Here is an 18520-nt window from a genome sequence, read left to right on the forward strand (position 1 = left end):
ACGGATCTTGTGGACAGATTACTGGGAGGTTCTGGGGAAGACCCGGCTGTCATGGTGCACGTTGGCACCAATGACAAAGTCAGAGGCAGATGGAGTGTCCTAAAGAACGATTTTAGGGACTTAGGTGCTAAATTGAGGAAAAGGACCTCCAAGGTAGTATTCTCAGGAATACTACCGGTACATCGAGCCACACCAGAAAGGCAGAGGGAGATTAGGTAAGTAAACAAGTGGCTGAAGAGCTGGTGTAGTAAGGAGGGGTTTGGGTTCCTGGAGGACTGGGCCGACTTCTCAGTCGGTAACCGGTACTATAGAAGGGACGGACTGCACCTAAATGAGGAGGGTGCAGATCTGCTGGGAATGAAGATGGCCAAAAAGTTAGAGGGGTTTTTAAACTAGGCGATGAAGGGGAGGGTCCGGAGACAGTGATACCCAGCACAGAAGATATTCCAGAGGGTAGTATTGGGGGCATTAGTGATAGGTTAACCAAAGCACAAAAACACAAGGTGAGTATAGTAGCAAGTCCTAGTTGCAATTTTGAAACACCCAATACGAGGACAATATGCGACCGGTCTAAACTATGTGGCATGTTCACCAATGCCAGGAGCATGGCAGACAAGATGGGTGAACTAGAGATACTGTTGAACAAGGAGGAGTTGGATTTTGTGGGAATTTCAGAGACCTGGTTCAACAGCTCTCATGATTGGCTGGCAAACATTCAAGGGTATACCCTATACCGCAAGGATAGAGAGGGTAAAAAAGGGGGAGGGGTATGCCTATGTATCAAGAATAATGTACAAGCGAATGTGAGAGATGACATCACTGAGGGAGCTAGAGAGGAGGTGGAATCCTTATGGGTAGAGCTCCAAAGGGATGAAGCTAAGGGGAAAATAATACTGGGAGTATGCTATAGGCCCCCTAACCTGAAGGAGGAAGTGGAGACGGATCTCCTATCACAAATTGGATTAGCAGCAAGGATGGGAAGTGTTATCATAATGGGGGATTTTAATTATCCAGACATAGACTGGGCGGAGGGAACTGCGCATTCATTTAAGGCTCGCCAGTTCCTTAATGTCTTGCAGGACAATTTTATGGGTCAGATGGTAGACGCACCAACTAGAAATAAAACATTACTGGATCTACTGATTACCAACAATACAGAGCTGATCACAGATGTGGAAATACGGGGCAATTTAGGTAACAGCGATCACAGGTCAATTAGTTTCAGTATAAATCACACAAATAGGAAACAAAGGGAATACAAAGACACTGAATTTCAAAAGAGCCAACTTCCCTAAACTACAAACCTTGCTAAAAGGCATAAATTGGGATAAAATATTAGGAACAAAGAATACGGAGGAGAGATGGGTTTGCTTTAAGAGCATATTAAATAAGATTAGCCAATGTATCCCATTGGGTAATAAATTTAAAAGAGCGAACAAAAATCCTGGATGGCTTAACTCCAATGTAAAAATGCATATAAAAGCAAAGGAGAAGGCCTTCAAAAAATACATGGTTGAGGGATCATCCTCAGCATTCAGACTTTATAAAGAATGCAATAAGAAATGTAAGGGTGCAATTAGGACGGCTAAGATAGAACATGAAAGACACATAGCGGAGGAGAGCAAAAAAAATCCCAAGAAATTCTTTAAGTATGTAAACAGTAAAAAAGGGAGGACAGACCATATTGGCCCCATAAAGAACGAGGAAGGACATCTGGTTACAAAGGATGGGGAGATGGCAAAGGTATTGAATTTATTCTTCTCCTCAGTCTTCACGAGTGAATCGGGGGGCTTCAGTAACCAAAACTGCAGTGTTTATCCTCATGACACAACACAGGAAGCACCTCCATGGTTAACAGAGGACGGAATTAAAATTAGACTTGAGAAACTTAACATTAATAAATCACCGGGACCAGATGGCTTGCATCCGAGGGTACTTAGGGAACTCAGTCAGGTGATTGCCAGACCGTTGTTCCTAATTTTTACAGACAGTCTATTGACTGGAATGGTACCAGCTGATTGGAGAAAAGCCAATGTAGCACCAATATTTAAAAAGGGCCCAAAAAACATCCCTGGGAATTACAGACCAGTTAGCCTAATATCAATAGTATGTAAAATCTTGGAGGGGATGATAAGGGACTATATACAAGATTTTAGTAATAAGAACGATATCATTAGCAGTAATCAGCATGGATTCATGAAGAATTGTTCTTGCCAAACCAATCTATTAACCTTCTATGAGGACGTGAGTTGCCATCTAGATAAAGGAAGGCCCGTAGATGTGGTGTATCTGGATTTTGCAAAAGCATTTGACACAGTTCCCCATAAACGTTTACTGTACAAAATAGGGTCCGTTGGCATGGACCATAGGGTGAGTACCTGGATTGAAAACTGGCTACAAGAGCGTGTTCAGAGGGTGGTGATAAATGGGGAGTACTCAGAATGGTCAGGGGTGGGTAGTGGGGTTCCCCAGGGTTCTGTGCTGGGACCAATCCTATTTAATTTGTTTATAAACGATCTGGAGGATGGGATAAACAGTTCAATCTCTGTATTTGCAGACGATACTAAGCTAAGCAGGGCAATAACTTCTCCGCAGGATGTGGAAACCTTGCAAAAAGACCTGAACAAATTAATGGGGTGGGCGACTACATGGCAAATGAGGTTCAATGTAGAAAAATGTAAAATAATGCATTTGGGTGGCAAAAATATGAATGCAATCTATACACTGGGGGGAGAACCTCTGGGGGAATCTAGGATGGAAAAGGACCTGGGGGTCCTAGTAAATGATAGGCTCAGCAATGGCATGCAATGCCAAGCTGCTGCTAATAAGGCAAACAGAATATTGGCATGTATTAAAAGGGGGATCAACTCCAGAGGTAAAACGATAATTCTCCCGCTCTACAAGACTCTGGTCCGGCCGCACCTGGAGTATGCTGTCCAGTTCTGGGCACCAGTCCTCAGGAAGGATGTACTGGAAATGGAGCGAGTACAAAGAAGGGCAACAAAGCTAATAAAGGGTCTGGAGGATCTTAGTTATGAGGAAAGGTTGCGAGCGTTGAACGTATTCTCTCTGGAGAAGAGACGCTTGAGAGGGGATATGATTTCAATTTACAAATACTGTACTGGTGACCCCACACTAGGGATAAAACTTTTTCGCAGAAGAGAGTTTAATAAGACTCGGGGCCACTCATTACAATTAGAAGAAAAGAGGTTTAACCTTAAACTACGTAGAGGGTTCTTTACTGTAAGAGCGGTAAGGATGTGGAATTCCCTTCCACAGGCGGTGGTCTCAGCGGGGAGCATTGATAGCTTCAAGAAACTATTAGATAATCACCTGAATGACCGCAACATACAGGGATATGTAAGGTAATACTGACACATAATCACACACATAGGTTGGACTTGATGGACGTGTGTCTTTTTTCAACCTCACCTACTATGTAACTATGTAACTATGTAGTATTGCGATGTTTCACTCTGGTACTTATGTGCTCTGTCTGGGGTAATATATCAAGCACTTATAATTTAGCTCAAGCATCTTATAATTGACCGTTGTTGCATGTACCCGTTTCAGTAACTTCCGAAGCTCTGGTTCTTTGAGCTGTATATCTAATTCCGACTCCCACTTCTTAATAAATGGTGGTGTTTCTAATCCCTTCAATTCTATTAACACTCTATAGAGCTTAGAAATCCCCTTCTTCCCTGTTTTATCCACACACATTCTCCAGGGGGCGTAAATTTTTATCTGATCTAACAGGTTGAGGGAGAGTTTCAATAAAATGGTTTAATTGGCTGTACCGCCATTGATCTATAACTATAAGTTCCCCTTTATTTTTTAATTTCTGGTATGTACAAATTTTACCTGTTCCATCACATCCTTTAATTGCACATCCTCTTGTAGGATCCATTTTCCAAACAATACCTCCATCCCTGGTGCAAAATATTCTGTGTCCTTCAGTGGGATTAAGGGTGAATTATACTCCCATTTCTCCCTTTTGTGCAAATTATCCCAAACTTTGAATGCATGTCTGGTGATATCATGTGTATCTGTACTGAGTTTTCTAAATTGTGATGGAATCCATATTATTTTTCCCATTTTTACTTTACAAATCGTGCTGTCCATTTTCACCCAACGCTTTTCCTTATTGTTTTTTGCCCATTCTATTATTCATGATAAAATAATTGCCTCATAATAACTTCTAATATCTGGAGCCCCCCACCCCCCCTTCTCCTTTTCTTTTTCTAATTGTGCAAAACTAATACATGTTTTTTTCCCTCTCCAAATAAACTTTAAGACTAGTGTATGCAATGTTTTAAAATAAGCCTGTGGAAGTGGAATTGGGAGCATTTGCATCTTATACAAAATTTTGTGTAGGATTGCCATCTTGAGTATATTAATTCTACCCCCCCATGATAACTGTCCTCTTGTAATTCTGTTCAACTCCTCTTTGATTTCGTTGAGGAGTGGCACAAAATTAGACTGGTATAGTGACCCTCTTGATGTAGTTATCTTGACTCCTAGGTACTTAAGTTCTTTTTTTCCCCCACACAAATGGGAAATCCTTTTGAAAAGAGAATTCCCTTTTTTACCTTTATTGATTTCTAGTGTTTCTGATTTAGCCGGGTTTATCTTAAAGTTAGATATTTCTCCGTACTCTTTTAAGGTTGTAAGCAAATTTGGGAGGGTAATCCTTGGACGGGTTATATAAAATAAAATATCATCTGCGAAAGCCGCCAATTTATGGACCTCTTCCCCAACTTTTATTCCCCTGATATCCGGGTTCTGCCTTATCTTTTTTAAGAGGGGTTCAAGCGCTAGCACAAATAGTAGGGGGGAAAGTGGGCACCCCTGTCTTGTGCCGTTAAACATTTCAAACGGCTTCGAGAGTGTTCCGTTTACCTTAACCCTCGCTGTAGGTCGTACGTACAATGCCTTTATCCATCTGGAAATATTCAGCCCAAGTTCTATCTCCTCCAGCGTGCTCTACATGAAGCCCCAGTCCACCCTGTCAAAAGCTTTTTCAGCATCTATTGACAGGAGTAGTCCTGGGGCTCCACTATCTTTAATTCTCTGCACTACCAAGAATGTTCTGATGCCATTGTCCCTCCCTTCCCTACCTGGGATGAACCCAACCTGATCTGGGTATACCATATCATTCATTATGTTTTTCAGTCTCCTCGCCAATACTTTTGCAAATAATTTCATATCCATATTTAGGAGTGATATGGGCCTGTAGCTGGAGCAGAGTGTGCTATCTTTACCTGCTTTCAGGATGATGGTAATAATGGCCTCCAACGCCTCTTTCCTCATGTCCCATTTTACCCCAATCCCGTTCATATAAGAGCACAGTTTAGGGATTAATAGGTCCTGGAATTTTTTATAATATAGTATAGTCAAGCCATCAGGCCCAGGGCTTTTACCAACCGGTGTTTTTTACCGTTTTCTTTATCTCATCTTCTGTTATAGAGGCCTCTAAATCGCTACATTTATCTTCTGCTATTTTAGTTAATCCTATATCTTTTAGGAAAGCTTTTATTTTCTCCCGTTTTTTTTTAGCCTCTTCTGGTGTGTTCTTCTTATTACTTGAGAATAGCCCCCCATAGTAGTCTTGGAAGGTTTTAGCAAGTTCTCTGGTTCTATATCTCATATCCCCTACCGTTGTCTTTTTTTTCTCTATATAGTTGGCTTTCTTTCCTAATTAAATTGTATGTCGCTCATGTCTCTTGTTCTACTAGGTCTCTCATGGCCTCTCTTTTGCGGTAGAGTTTTAATAACACCTCCCCCTCCCTGGTTGACTTATGCAGCTACTCTAAATCATAAATTTCTTTTGTTAAGGCTATTTTATTTTGCTTAGATCTTTTTTTTTTTCCTACCCAGCTTTAATAAAAATACCCTTATATAGGCTTTATGGGCCTCTCAGACAGTGGCTTCTGATATCTCCACTGATTAATTCATCTTAAAGTACAGTTCTAGTTCTTCTTTTATCAGTTTTCCTATTTCTTTATCGTTTAATAAATCTTCGTTTAGCCTCCATATATTTCTCTTTTCTTGGAGCTCTCCTATATTCAATTGTAAGCTCACGGGCACATGATCTGAAAAGGTCATTATTCCAATATTTGTGCTAGTTACTGCCTCCAGCCATCTATGCTCAATCAAAAAGAAGTCTAGCCGAGAATATATCCCATGCACGGGGGAGTGGAATGTGTAGTCCCTTGAGTTAATATGCTTCGCCCTCCATGCATCTACGAGTTGACACTGATGCAGTTTCTGTTTCACTTTATTCGTCCATGCCATACCCGTCCCCCGTGTGTGCAACGTATTGTCCTTTCCAGGTTCCAGACAGAGATTAAAATCACCAGCCATTATGGCCACCCCTTTCTTAAATTCCATAAACTCAGCCAAAATCCCCAGGAGATATCTATTTGGATTTTTCTGTTCAAATAGTTTTTATTGGTAATTAACAAGCATCTGTTACAAACATTTCAGTACAGGGTATTGTGTACATATTAAACAATGTGCATTTTGACAAATCAATATAACGATGGCATAAGAAAGAAGAAGGCTTACAAACAATGGATACTCTGTCAAGTAATTCAGGGTCCAGTAATAGCTGAGCATGCAAACATTAAGAGGGAGCAAGGTCCCTAGTTTAGTTACAGTGCGTTGCTGGAGATAATATTTTTGGGGGTCAGGCACAAGAGCAGCTGAGACCATTTAAAAAAATAAATAAAAAATAAGTAAATAAAAAACAGAGTACAACACCAATAGTTATGGGAAGTAAGTAAAAGGGGAATGGAAGGGGAGAGAAGAGAGTAGAGTATAGGGGAACAGAAAGGAAGAAGTGAGGGGAAGCTGAGTAGGGGGGGTGGGTCAGTCAGGTCGCGTAGGCACCAGTGTAATGTCAGTAATCATAGGTGGTTATTAGAGCTATCCTAGGGTTCTAGTAAGCTTTTGCCCATATCAGTGGGCAAGAAGTGTTCTATCCACGGTTGCCAGGTTCTGAAGTGCTGGGGGATTTTATCTAGAATTGTTGCTTCAATTTTGCTGTGTATCATTGCCTGAGTAATCCTATTTTTTATTTCAGTTATGCCAAGTGTGGTCGTCTTCCAGGCCTTAGCGATCGTTTGCTTGGCTGCTGTAAATAGGTGGAGGAGGAGGCGGTGTTGTGCTCTGGTGTAGTCCTGTGGAATAAGGTTGAGTAGAGCTATAGTTGGGTTAGGATCTAGAGTTATTTGGTGGAGAGTAGAAGCCATCTGGAATGTTGTTGCCCAAAAACACTGCACCAGTGGGCATGTCCACCAGATGTGAATGTGTGTTCCTTTGTCCTTGCAACCCCTGAAACAGGTCTGGGGATACTCAGGTAGGAATTTGGCGATTCTAGATGGGACCAGGTACCATCGCATAAGCACCTTGTAGTTTGCTTCTGAGGCAACAACATTTTGGGATGAGTTTTTCATGTTAGTCCAAATGGACGTCCAGTCGTCCGCTTCTAGGTCAATATTTAGGTCCTTAGACCATTGCTGTGCGTAGGTGGGGAGGTTTGAGGGTGGCGACGTGAGATGAGTATAAAGGCGAGAGAATACCTGGGGCATGCGGGTCAGAATCACACATATTCTCAAACTCAGTTAGAGTATCCAGCCCAGAGCTAGATTTTATAATCGTTTGGGCAAAATGAGCAATTTGGAGGTAATAGAAGCACTCTCTAGGTGAAAGATGTGCTTGCGCTTGTATATCCGGAAAAGATTTTATAGCGTTGCCGCTTATAATGTCACATATGCGAGTCAGACCCGCCTGGGCCCAGGCTTGGAATGAGGCTGGCTCAGTGTACGCTGGGTAGAAAAGAGGATGGCCTAGAAAGGATAAAAGTGGGGAGTGTGGAGAGATCAATTTAAAGGGAATCCTCAACCTATCCCAAAGTTTGAGGGCGCATTGCATTACTGGATTAGTTATAAGGCCACGCGCTGCAGGGGGAAGCCATAGTAAATTGGGTACTGTAATTGGGTGGAGATCTATGGCCTCGAGGCTAACCCAGAGTGGAGTTTCGGTCTTAGAGTGATATAGTGTGGACTGGGCGAGTCGCGCTGCGTGGTAGTAATGCAAAAAGTTGGGTATACCAAGACCTCCACTAAGCTTATGACGGAGAAGGACCGGCCTAGCCACTCTAGGTTTAGTGGGGCCCCAAATGTATTTAAAAACTCGGCTTTGTATAGTCCTGTGGTAATAAGGGGGGATCGCAATCGGGAGTACCCTATATAGATACAGTAGTTTCGGTAGCAAGGACATTTTCACAGCTGCCATACGTCCAAGCCAGGAGACACATAGGGGCTGCCAGGAGTTAAGTAAAGAGGAAAGCTGGGCTAGCATTGGGAGGTAATTGGATTGAAACAGGTTCAGTGGATCACTGGTTAATTTAATTCCCAGATAGGGTATTGATGAGGAGGACCAGTGAAAAGGATAGTTTTGGTGGAGTAGCTCAAGGTCAGTTTGTGATAGAGATACATTGAGAGCTTTTGATTGTTTGGTTAACTTCTAACCCGGAGACCAAAGGGAAGTTATTTAAGATATGCATAAGGTTTGGTAGGGTGGTGTGTGGTGATGTAACAAACAATAAAGCATCATCTGCGAATAGGCATAATTTGTGTGTAGTAGAAGCTACTTCTAAACCTCGAACATTAAGGTTTGCTCTAATCAAGGCCGCCAAGGGTTCTATTACGAGAGCGAATAGTAGGGGAGATAGGGGACAACCTTGTCTGGTTCCACGAGAGATGGAACTCAGAGTACCTTGATCGTGTTACTAGTAACAACATCTTTAGTCAATCTGAGTCTGATGGGGACACGAGCCCGATCTGGCCTACGAAGGCGTAAGGCCAAAAAAGTATCTGGCTTATTGGCCTTGGTATAGATTGTGTGATTAGACCTGCGAATGGCCTTAACAGCCGATCCAGCTAAAAGGATGTCTAGTTCTAGTTTAGTTTTGTCCAAAATTTTTTTGTGCGCTTCAGTGGGAGAGGATTGAAATTGCAGGAAACTCTGGTGGTAGTCTGACTCGAGCTGTTGTTGCCTAAGGATTCTATCTCTCTTGAGGTGTGATGCAACTGAGATACATGTGCCTCTTATCACTGGTTTGTGTGCCTCCCAGAGAAGTATGGGGGAGATTTCCTGGGTGGTGTTGTGTAGAAGGTAGTCTTTGAGGGCAATTTGGATATCCAGGCAATATGATTGGTTGGTTGAGAGTGCATCGTTCATGCACCATAATCTATTAGTGGCTTGCGGTATCAAGGAAGATACTGTGGTGATCACGGCACAATGATCTGTCCATGTAATTGGCTGGATATGGGAATGAAGTAGAAGTGGCGCGGATGCTATGGAAATGAAGATATGATCAATCCTGGAGAAGGACTTATGAGGGTGCGAGTAAAATGTATAATTTTTCTTGGTGGGGTTGCACTCTCTCCAGGTGTCTAGTAGGGAGGCCTTTAGTATTTGTCTGCGAAATTGTGTAGAGGGGGTGTAGTGGTCTGCAGTATAGGGTGACTTATCTGTGTGTGGTTGTAGTATTGAGTTAGAGTCGCCACACAGGAACAAGGTTCCTTTACTATGTGTTTTTACTACCTGCGATAGGTGTGAGAAAAAGGGGTTTGGGTTTGTATTAGGGGCGTAATAGGAAACAAAAGTTGTTGTAATATCCTGTAACAATCCTACCAGAATTAGATATCAGCCTTCTGGGTCTTTTATTTCAGACTGTAGGGTGAACGGCATGGTGTGGTGGAAGGCGAGCAGAACCCCTCTATGCTTTGTTCCCGCTGAAGCGGTAAATACCTGTGGGTATTTAGAGCTAAAAAAGCTCGGGGTGTGGCGCATGGAGAAGTGGATTTCTTGGAGGGCTACCACACTAGCTCTTAGGGATGCAAATGTTTGGAAAGCCTTCACTCGCTTATGGGGAGAATTCAGTCCCTTAACGTTTAAGGTTAGTACATTCAACGGGGTCATTGTTGGACGTAAGGGGAGACACTATCAGGAGACAAGGGGCCTGTGCGAGCCAACCGACCAAGGAGAAGGGAGAGAGTAGTAAAGCTAAGTAAGGCAAAGAAAAAAAGAGGGAAAAGAAGGGGGGAGAACATAAGGCATAGGGCAATATACTGAGACACCGCCCATGTAGGGAGACAGTGGGTCAGTAATGCTCGACTGAATAGCGCACCAACCCTGCGACCAGCAAACTAGTCAAAGAGCGGGCGTGCCGTAAAGGAGGGATGCAATGACTGCTCCCCGCTGCAAACGGAGATAATAAAATCCATGTAATTCGTTAGTTCTGTATACATCAAAGGAATATCAGTTAACAGTAAAAACTTAAGTAGGAGTACGTTTAAGAAACTGAAGACTATGTTAGTAGGTGTCTTTTCAGGTGCTATTCACAGGTAAAAAGAAAATGTAGGTTGACGATGGGGGAGTGGGAAAAAAAAAAAAAAGGGGGGGGGATAGGAGGAGGGGGTTGGGAGAGGGAGGGAAGAAGGGCGGGAGAAGGAGAGTAAGGGAGAGGGAAGTAATGGATGGGGGGAAGAGGGGAGTTGGGAAGGGGAGGAGGGGAGTGGGGAGGGAGATCAGGGGGTGAGTAAAGGGACGGGATATAGTAGATTACATCGGGTCTTGAATATATTTCAAATCTGAAAGAAGAAGCTGTAATAACACGCAATCGTTAAGGTACAGGAGTGGGAATAGCAAGGGTATTGGGATAAGCAGGCTTGCTACTCAGGGACCTGTTTAAATTGGAGTAGAAATATACACCATACTATTGCTTGTTTGAATTTGCAAAACAGTACTATAGTAAACAATAAAACAACTGAACCTGAAAGGGCCCATGGGGGCCTGGGTGCCCTGGAGATTAATGTTCAGGACGTGAAGAAAACATAACCGGCTGTAGCCGTCAAACAGGTCTCGGCTGCTGCAAAGTCTTCTTGGTGAGATTAGAAGTCAATTCCTGCGGATGCAACAGAGAACCTGCGTGCAAAAAAGAAAATAAACATAAGGCAGCTTCTATATATTCAACGTAGTGCTTGATTTTTCGGGCTAGGGCGATAGCTTCCAGGCGATCGAGCCGGAGTTCCTTTCCGGATTGAAGTAGGGTCAGGATTACTTCGTTTCGGGGTCGTGACGTAAGGGTGGGAGGCTGATCGAGCCGGTGTGCGAGGAAGAGATGTTTCCGGCTGATGTACCGGTGGTGTCAGGTGGAGCGATTCCAGCAGCCGTTGTATCGATTCTGGCGTGGTAAGGTATGTTGTTGTCCTTGATGGGAAAACTGTATGGCGAACGGGAACCGCCATGTTGCTGGTGCTGTTGTAAAACTTGCAGCTGGGGTTTCATGGCACGGCGCTTTGCAATGGTGAGGGGTGCCAGATCAGAGAACAGCTGGTACGTGTGGTTCTGAAACTGGAGAGAATTCTTATTGCGGGCTGCTGTTAGTAGCTGTTCCTTCGTACAGACAAAATGCAGCTTAACAATAATGTCCCATGGCGGGCCATCAGCCTGGTGACGAGTAAGCGCCCTGTGGATTCTATCAAACTCGAGGCGCTCGATAGGTATGGGGGGGTGACAGTTCCTGGAACAATGCAGTGGTAAATGATTGTAAGTCATCGATCATCTCTGGTATACCACGGAGGTGCAGGTTGGATCTGCGAGATCGATTTTCTGCGTCCTCTAAGCGAGAAAGTAGCATAGAATTCTCCTCACGGAGGGCCATTTGTTCCTGAGCCTGTTCTTGTAGGGTTAATTCCATGTCATCAACCCTGGTTTTCAGATCTGCTGTATGCTGACCCAGTTCGCGGATTTCACGTGTCAGACTGCTAGTGATCTGGTCTGATGTTGTCTTTAGGGCTTTATGCAACATTGATTCCATAAGTCTGATAAAGGCAGTTTGAGACATACCTGCCTGTGAGATGAGAGGAGAATCACTGGAATTAGGGTGCATGTCGCTGTCTTCCTCGCTATCTAATACATCTGAGCGGGCGGGAGAGGATGCAGGCTGTTCATCCAGGGCCCGGGCCTTCTCCGCCATCTTGGAGGAGGCGCGGGCTAAAGCCTCTTTGATAGGTTTCGGTTCGTTTTACCTCTATGTCCCATTAGAACCATACCGGAGGGTTCTCTGGTGATTGGGGAGGCGATCCCTGTAAGAAGGAAGCTGGAGGGATGGTTCAGTTGTCTGTATGAGTCCCGAGTATGCAGCGGGGAGTGCGGAGCTCTACAGAGAAGCGTCTGCCATGTCGAGCCTCGCGCGTGCGCCCCCCATCTATTTGGATTGTTATTGGGGCCATATATGTTTGCCAGTGAGCATTCAGTTCTATTTAGTTTCCCCCTCAGAAATAGATAACACCCTTCCGGATCTGTCTTTCTCTCTTCCAAATCGAACCTTACCCCCCTGGCAAACCCTATGGCGACTCCTTTCGCATGGCTTACAGGCGAGTCCCCGTAGAACCATACTGGGAAGTCTTTTGAAAAAATTTTGTGATTCTTGCCCAGGAATAAATGTGTCTCCTGTAGCAATGCCACCTCTGCTTTGAAATATTTTAGCTCACCCATAATATTGGCGCACTTTATGGGGGAATTTAGGCCACGTACGTTATATGAGATTATATTTACACTAGTCATTCTTTCTTTGTTCCGGGAATTCTCTGTATTGGACCCTCCATCAGAGTAGTGATCTGTGTAATCCTATATCATGCTTTCCCGGTAGGTACCATTTCTTATCTTCCTCCCGCCCGCCCACCCTCCCTCCCCCCCTCACCCACCCCACCCTCCCTTTCCCTCCCAAATGTGGGTGTACGGGTCTCCCTATGGCCCAGTGAACTGAGGCCCTACAAACTCCACCTGGCCCTTGCCCCCCTAGAGGTTGCGCTCGGTGTGGTCACCGCTAGAACCGACACTCCCCTTGAAAGTCTATGGGGTCCCGTGCCCCATCATACCCCTCCCCTTCTCCCTACCCCACTCCACCCATCTCCCCCAGTACTAAGAACCCCATTCCTCTTATCGTTATCCACTACATTTATAGGCCATGTCTTGTTTCCTGTTTCCTTTGAGCCTTATTTCTTCATTGTTTCTATTTGTTTTGATTTAAAGACTGGTTGCCAGGCTTGTTGTTCCTCTGTGTTTTCTGTATTCTCTACTTTTTCCCATCACCCAGGGATTTCTACCATAGGCACATACAGACAGTTACAAAATTTTGGGGTATCTTCTGGAAATTTTATGCCCCGTACACACGGTCGGACATTGATCGGACATTCCGACAACAAAATCCTAGGATTTTTTCCGACAGATGTTGGCTCAAACTTGTTTTACGTACACACGGTCACACAAAGTTGTCAGAATTTCCGATCGCCAACAACGCGGTGACGTCAACCACGTACAACACTAGAAAAAGGCCAGTTCAGAACCAAGCGCGGCACCCTTTGGGCTCCTTTTGCTAATCTCGTGTTAGTAAAAGTTTGGTGAGAGACGATTCGTGCTTTTTCAGACTTGTGGCTTTCAGATCGTTTTCTGCAGTTCAGTTTGTGCTTGTGGGTTTGTATCTGCTCTTCAGTGCGTGCAAGCAAGTTCCGCGTGACTTAGTCATTGTGTTCGTTACTGTTTTTCAGGTCGCTCTTCACAGGCCTTGCTGTTCTTCAGTGCGTTCTGCTACTTTGTTCTGAGCAGCTGACCGTTTTCTAGCCATGTTGCATATACGTACTCCTCGTAGAGTTCGTGCTGTGCGGGGGCTTGGTGTTGGGGTCCTGACCTTGACACAAGTCCAGTCCATGAACAGGGTGGGGAGGAGTTCATGGACCAAGAATTGGTTGCTTCAGCGTGACCAGTTCTCTCATATGCCTTTGCTCCGTGAGAATAATCCTGATGATTTCAGGAACTTTCTCAGGATGACGGACCCCGTATTTCACCGTCTGCTGGCTTCGCTGACCCCCTATATCAGCAGGCAGGATACCTGCATGAGGCAAGCCATCACTGCGGAGCAGAGGCTCGTTGCTACCCTGCGGTACTTGGCGACAGGGAGAAGCCTGCAGGACTTGAATTTCTCGACAGGCATCTCCCCCCAGGCTCTGGGTATCATTATCCCAGAGACCTGTTCTGCCATCATCCAGGTCCTGCAGAAGGAGTATATAAAAGGCAAGATTTTTATCCTTTAATATCACATTTTATTGTATATAATGTTTGCTAATGTAATGTATTTCTTTCCTCATTCCCTAATTACCATTATTGGAATATGCTTTGAATGTCCCCTTTGTCCTCATTCATGCTGGATTTTTATGTAATTATTTTTTTTGTCCTTCATACATATTTGCCTTCACTAACCTCCCTAGCATGCTCTCCTGCCCTATATTCCCCTAATGTAGTCACTTGACAATGTATTTTGTCAGCTCCATAGTAGTGCTTTACCCCAAACACCCCCTAAAATGTTTTGAAATGTGATTTGTGCTTTAAATTCAGGCAGCGTACCAGAGACTTTTTTTGTGGTGTCCCCAAATCATTTTTAGTAACCCTCCCTCCCACCAACTGCTAAGTCAGCTGATCCCAATTCTCTATCTATCCTCAATCATCTATCTGCTGACTTTGCCAAACCCAGACACACTATACCCATGTCTTTTGTGGTCAGATTTATGGATGAATTCCCCAAAGCATGTAGTGCAAGGGCCTGTCTGTATACTTTCAAATGGTACTGTTTAAAGTTTTGGTATCCTATTATTATCTTGATAGGTAATAGCAGAATGTCCAAATGTGCTCAAATGTGTACAGTGTGTATTTATATCTTTGTATTATGACACTTCTTACCTGTCCAGTGGGCTGCCAATAGTGTAACTAAGGAGGGGCTGTTCCAAGTAATACCCAGCATTTAGCCATTCATCTCTCAATGAAGTGGAGAGGGTTACCTGTCCAAGATTCCCCCCCCCATAATGTTATAAATGGCCCATGAGAGGGGGGAGGGGGAATATGATAGGTGTACCTTATACTTTGGTGTTGTAAAATTCCCCTTAATAAATGTTATCTGGAGGTTGGCCAAGAATGTTTGTGTCTAATCTGCTTTCCATGTTTATGTGCAAAAATACGAATTTTTTTGTTTTCCTCAACAGTTTCCTTCCACGCCACAGGAATGGCAGACTGTGGCCTCCCACTTTGCCCAGCGGTGGGACTTTCCTAACTGCAGAGGGGCAATTGATGGGAAACACGTCCACATTGTCCCACCACCCACCAACCCCAAAAGGGTTCAATAGTATTGTGATGTTGGCGGTGGTGTCGGCTAATTACGACTTCTTGTATGTGGACGTGGGGAAGAATGGCTGGATGTCCGATGGTGGAGTCATCGCCCAGACGGAGTTTTACAGGCGTCTCCAAAATGGCAGCTTGGACTTGCCACCTCCAGAAGACAATGTGGAAGGACTCCCATTCGTCTTCGTTGCAGATGAAGCATTTGCGCTGGGGGACCATCTTATGCGGCCATTCCCGATGAGGACCCTCACCCCGGAAGAGAGGGTTTTTAATTACCGACTGGCCAGAGCCAGAAGAGTGGTGGAGAACACATTTGGAATCATGGCCAGCCGGTTCCGCCTATTTCTGACACCCATCCATATGGCTGAGTATAAACTTAATCATATAATCCTGGTGTGCTGTGTTCTACATAGCTTTTTACGCCAACATTCTGCCTGGCTCAGTTGGGCCTGAGGCCAGAATTCTACATGAAACAACCCTGACGGCGCTTGAAAGTGACCGTCCTGGCTTGTCCTCCCTGAGTGCCCGTGAGGTCCGGTTAAGATACCTTGAGTTCTTTGGGGGTAGGGGGGCCATCAATATGCCAGACAATTTGTGAAGCCTTTATCAAATAAAAAAAAGAAAAAAATAAATCTTTGGTGACATTTACTGCTTGTTTTAGCTGACCCTGACTGAAATGTGGGTAGTCCTGAAAATGGCATGATTGTGTAACCTTATCCAAAGCACTGTTGGCTGTTATTTACTAAAGGCAAAGACACTTTGCACTACAAGTGCACTTGAAACTGCACTGAAACTGCACTTGTAGTGCAAAGAGGATTTGCCCTTAGGAACTAACCCCCATTTTCACAGAAGGCAGCAATTACATCACCACAAAAGTGTTGTAGCGTTGAGACAATAATCCACACATTCTTGATTCACAATCTTTTTAATACCTGCACAATCACATGTGCATTTAGAAAAGGTTTTTAAAACAAACCAACATGTTTGTTGTATAACCTTTTTTGGGGTGGCATTATCTAAAATAGAAATATCCTTTTAAGATAAAACAGGCATGTGTAAAACCAACAAGAAAGACACAAATCTTGAACTTACAAAGTTCACATTTGGTAGAACTTGAAGGCAATATCAGACATGAGTATTTAGGAACTGTGTTTGATATTGCGTTCAGATGGGGTGAAGTCACCCCAGGAAAAGCCAAATTTGCAAGATGCACACAATTTTGCCAATGTCAACATGTGCTAGCTGCCATCACGGGGGATCAAGGGATGTGTTTTGGGGGAGAAACCCCTTCCTCTCAGCTACTTTATTATTGAGGAAGGGGTTGCACCCCCAAAACGCGTCCATTGATCTCCCATGATGGCACATAGCACATGTTGACACACTGTGTGCATCCTCCAAATTTGGCTTTTCTAAAAATCACTCAAACATTTTTAAGATTGTAGCACACAAAAAAACAAAGGGATTTGGAGGGGTTTTAAACTCACCCCAAAACATCAATGATGTTTTTAGTTTTTTGAATAACATCATTGATGTTTTTCTTGAGGTTTTCCAATTCTAAATTACACCCCATGATCTCCCCGATCAGGATCTGGGCACTTTCTGATGTGAAAGTATCTGGATCCACAACATCACGATCACCTAAAAAGAGAGAAACCAAAAAAAAAACAGGTATCAAAAATATGCCGGCATCCATCTCTTACCTGAGCCTGTGGTCGCAGACACTCACCTGTTGTGGTGACAATTTCCACCACATCTTCTTCCTCCTCCTGCTCTGCTTGTGCTGGGGGTATTTCCCCTTCTTCCAGAGGTGGGGGGTCTCTGTTCTCCTCAGATGAGGGGTGTCCTCCGAGTCTTTTCTCCCCTATGTAAAATAAAAATGGTATACTTAGCACACAGATATTTGATGGCAGAACTATAAATAGGAAACATTGCTTGGAAGTGGGGTACAATTTCTATTTTGGCAGAGTTCCAAAATGTAGCATTTTCAGTGTCCTTTGTCAAGCTTCAATACTTTTTACCTGTTTTAAACAAGCTTCACAGATGGAGATCCCCCTATATCCACTGGAGCACCTGTGTGGGCCCCCTAATAAAAAGTGTGTTCATGTGTCCCACACTAGTGCTCCAGTGTCCAGATGCGAAAACTGCTGCTGAGTGTCCTCTCCTTACACAGAATCTAGTTTGCATTTCATTCTAGTAACAAACCCATCTACACAACCAAATTAGTTTCGTACAAGTAGGATGTCAAAAATGTGGCCAAATGCATATGGCCAAAACAATGGTGTTTTATAGTCCGAAATAAAAATGTTTGATACGAACGAATAATGTGCCCATGAACATAAAAGTTGCCATTTTAAAATGTACACTTTTAAGAAAAGCACATGGAGCAGCACGAACGTAATATATAGAAAAAGAATAGGAACACAGCACAACTACTTACTTTTTTGCAGCACTCTCTGGATCTTTCTGTACTGCTCATGTTCTAGTAATTTCAGGTCCGACCACCGCTTCCTGAGCTGATCTTTCAATCGTCGTACCCCGAAATTCCGGTGCAGACTCCTGACCACTTTCACCATGATCTTGGCCTTTCTGACATTGGGGTTGGGGTTAGGTCCATACTTCCCGTCATAGTCGGCCCTCTTCAGGATGTCGACCATCTCCAACATCTCCCCAAAGGACATATTTGTGGCCTTAAATCGTCTCCTTCTGGATCCAGACGTTTCTGGCTCCGGGCTTTCCTCCTCCTCCTCCTTGTTGCTGTAATTAGCACGCACCTGCTGTGTATCCGCCATGTGCTCTTCCCCCACTGCGTCGAACGAAAAGGGGCGGGGAATAGACTAGAAAGAACGTCAGGGGCGGGCGGAGTTACACGCATGCGCAGTGTGTATAAAGCGTAACACGCGTGCGTATTACGTACGATCTGTGAGCGGAGGAAGGAGCATCGGAGGCACCGATCGTGATAACAAAGGTAAGATCTAAACTTGAGCCTATACTGCTTCAAAATTGAAGCCTATATTATAACAAGATTAGGAGAGTTTTCCCTGACCTTAGGGTTTGTCTCGTGTTGTGTCTTGCAGAGAAAATGGATGGCTTCAATGACCACAACTTCCTCCCCCTGCTCATAGACAAGTACAGGGAGCTGCCCTGTCTGTGGCAGGTGAGACATCCCCATTATAATCATAAACAAAAGAGGCAGGCAGCGGTGGAGAAACTGCTGGAGTTGGTGAAGCCGGTGGTCCCCACAGCAACCATCCCCTATTTAAAAAACAAAATTGGTGGC

The sequence above is a fragment of the Aquarana catesbeiana genome, linkage group LG09 (assembly GCF_042186555.1).
Source record: "Aquarana catesbeiana isolate 2022-GZ linkage group LG09, ASM4218655v1, whole genome shotgun sequence".
NCBI lineage: Eukaryota > Metazoa > Chordata > Amphibia > Anura > Ranidae > Aquarana > Aquarana catesbeiana.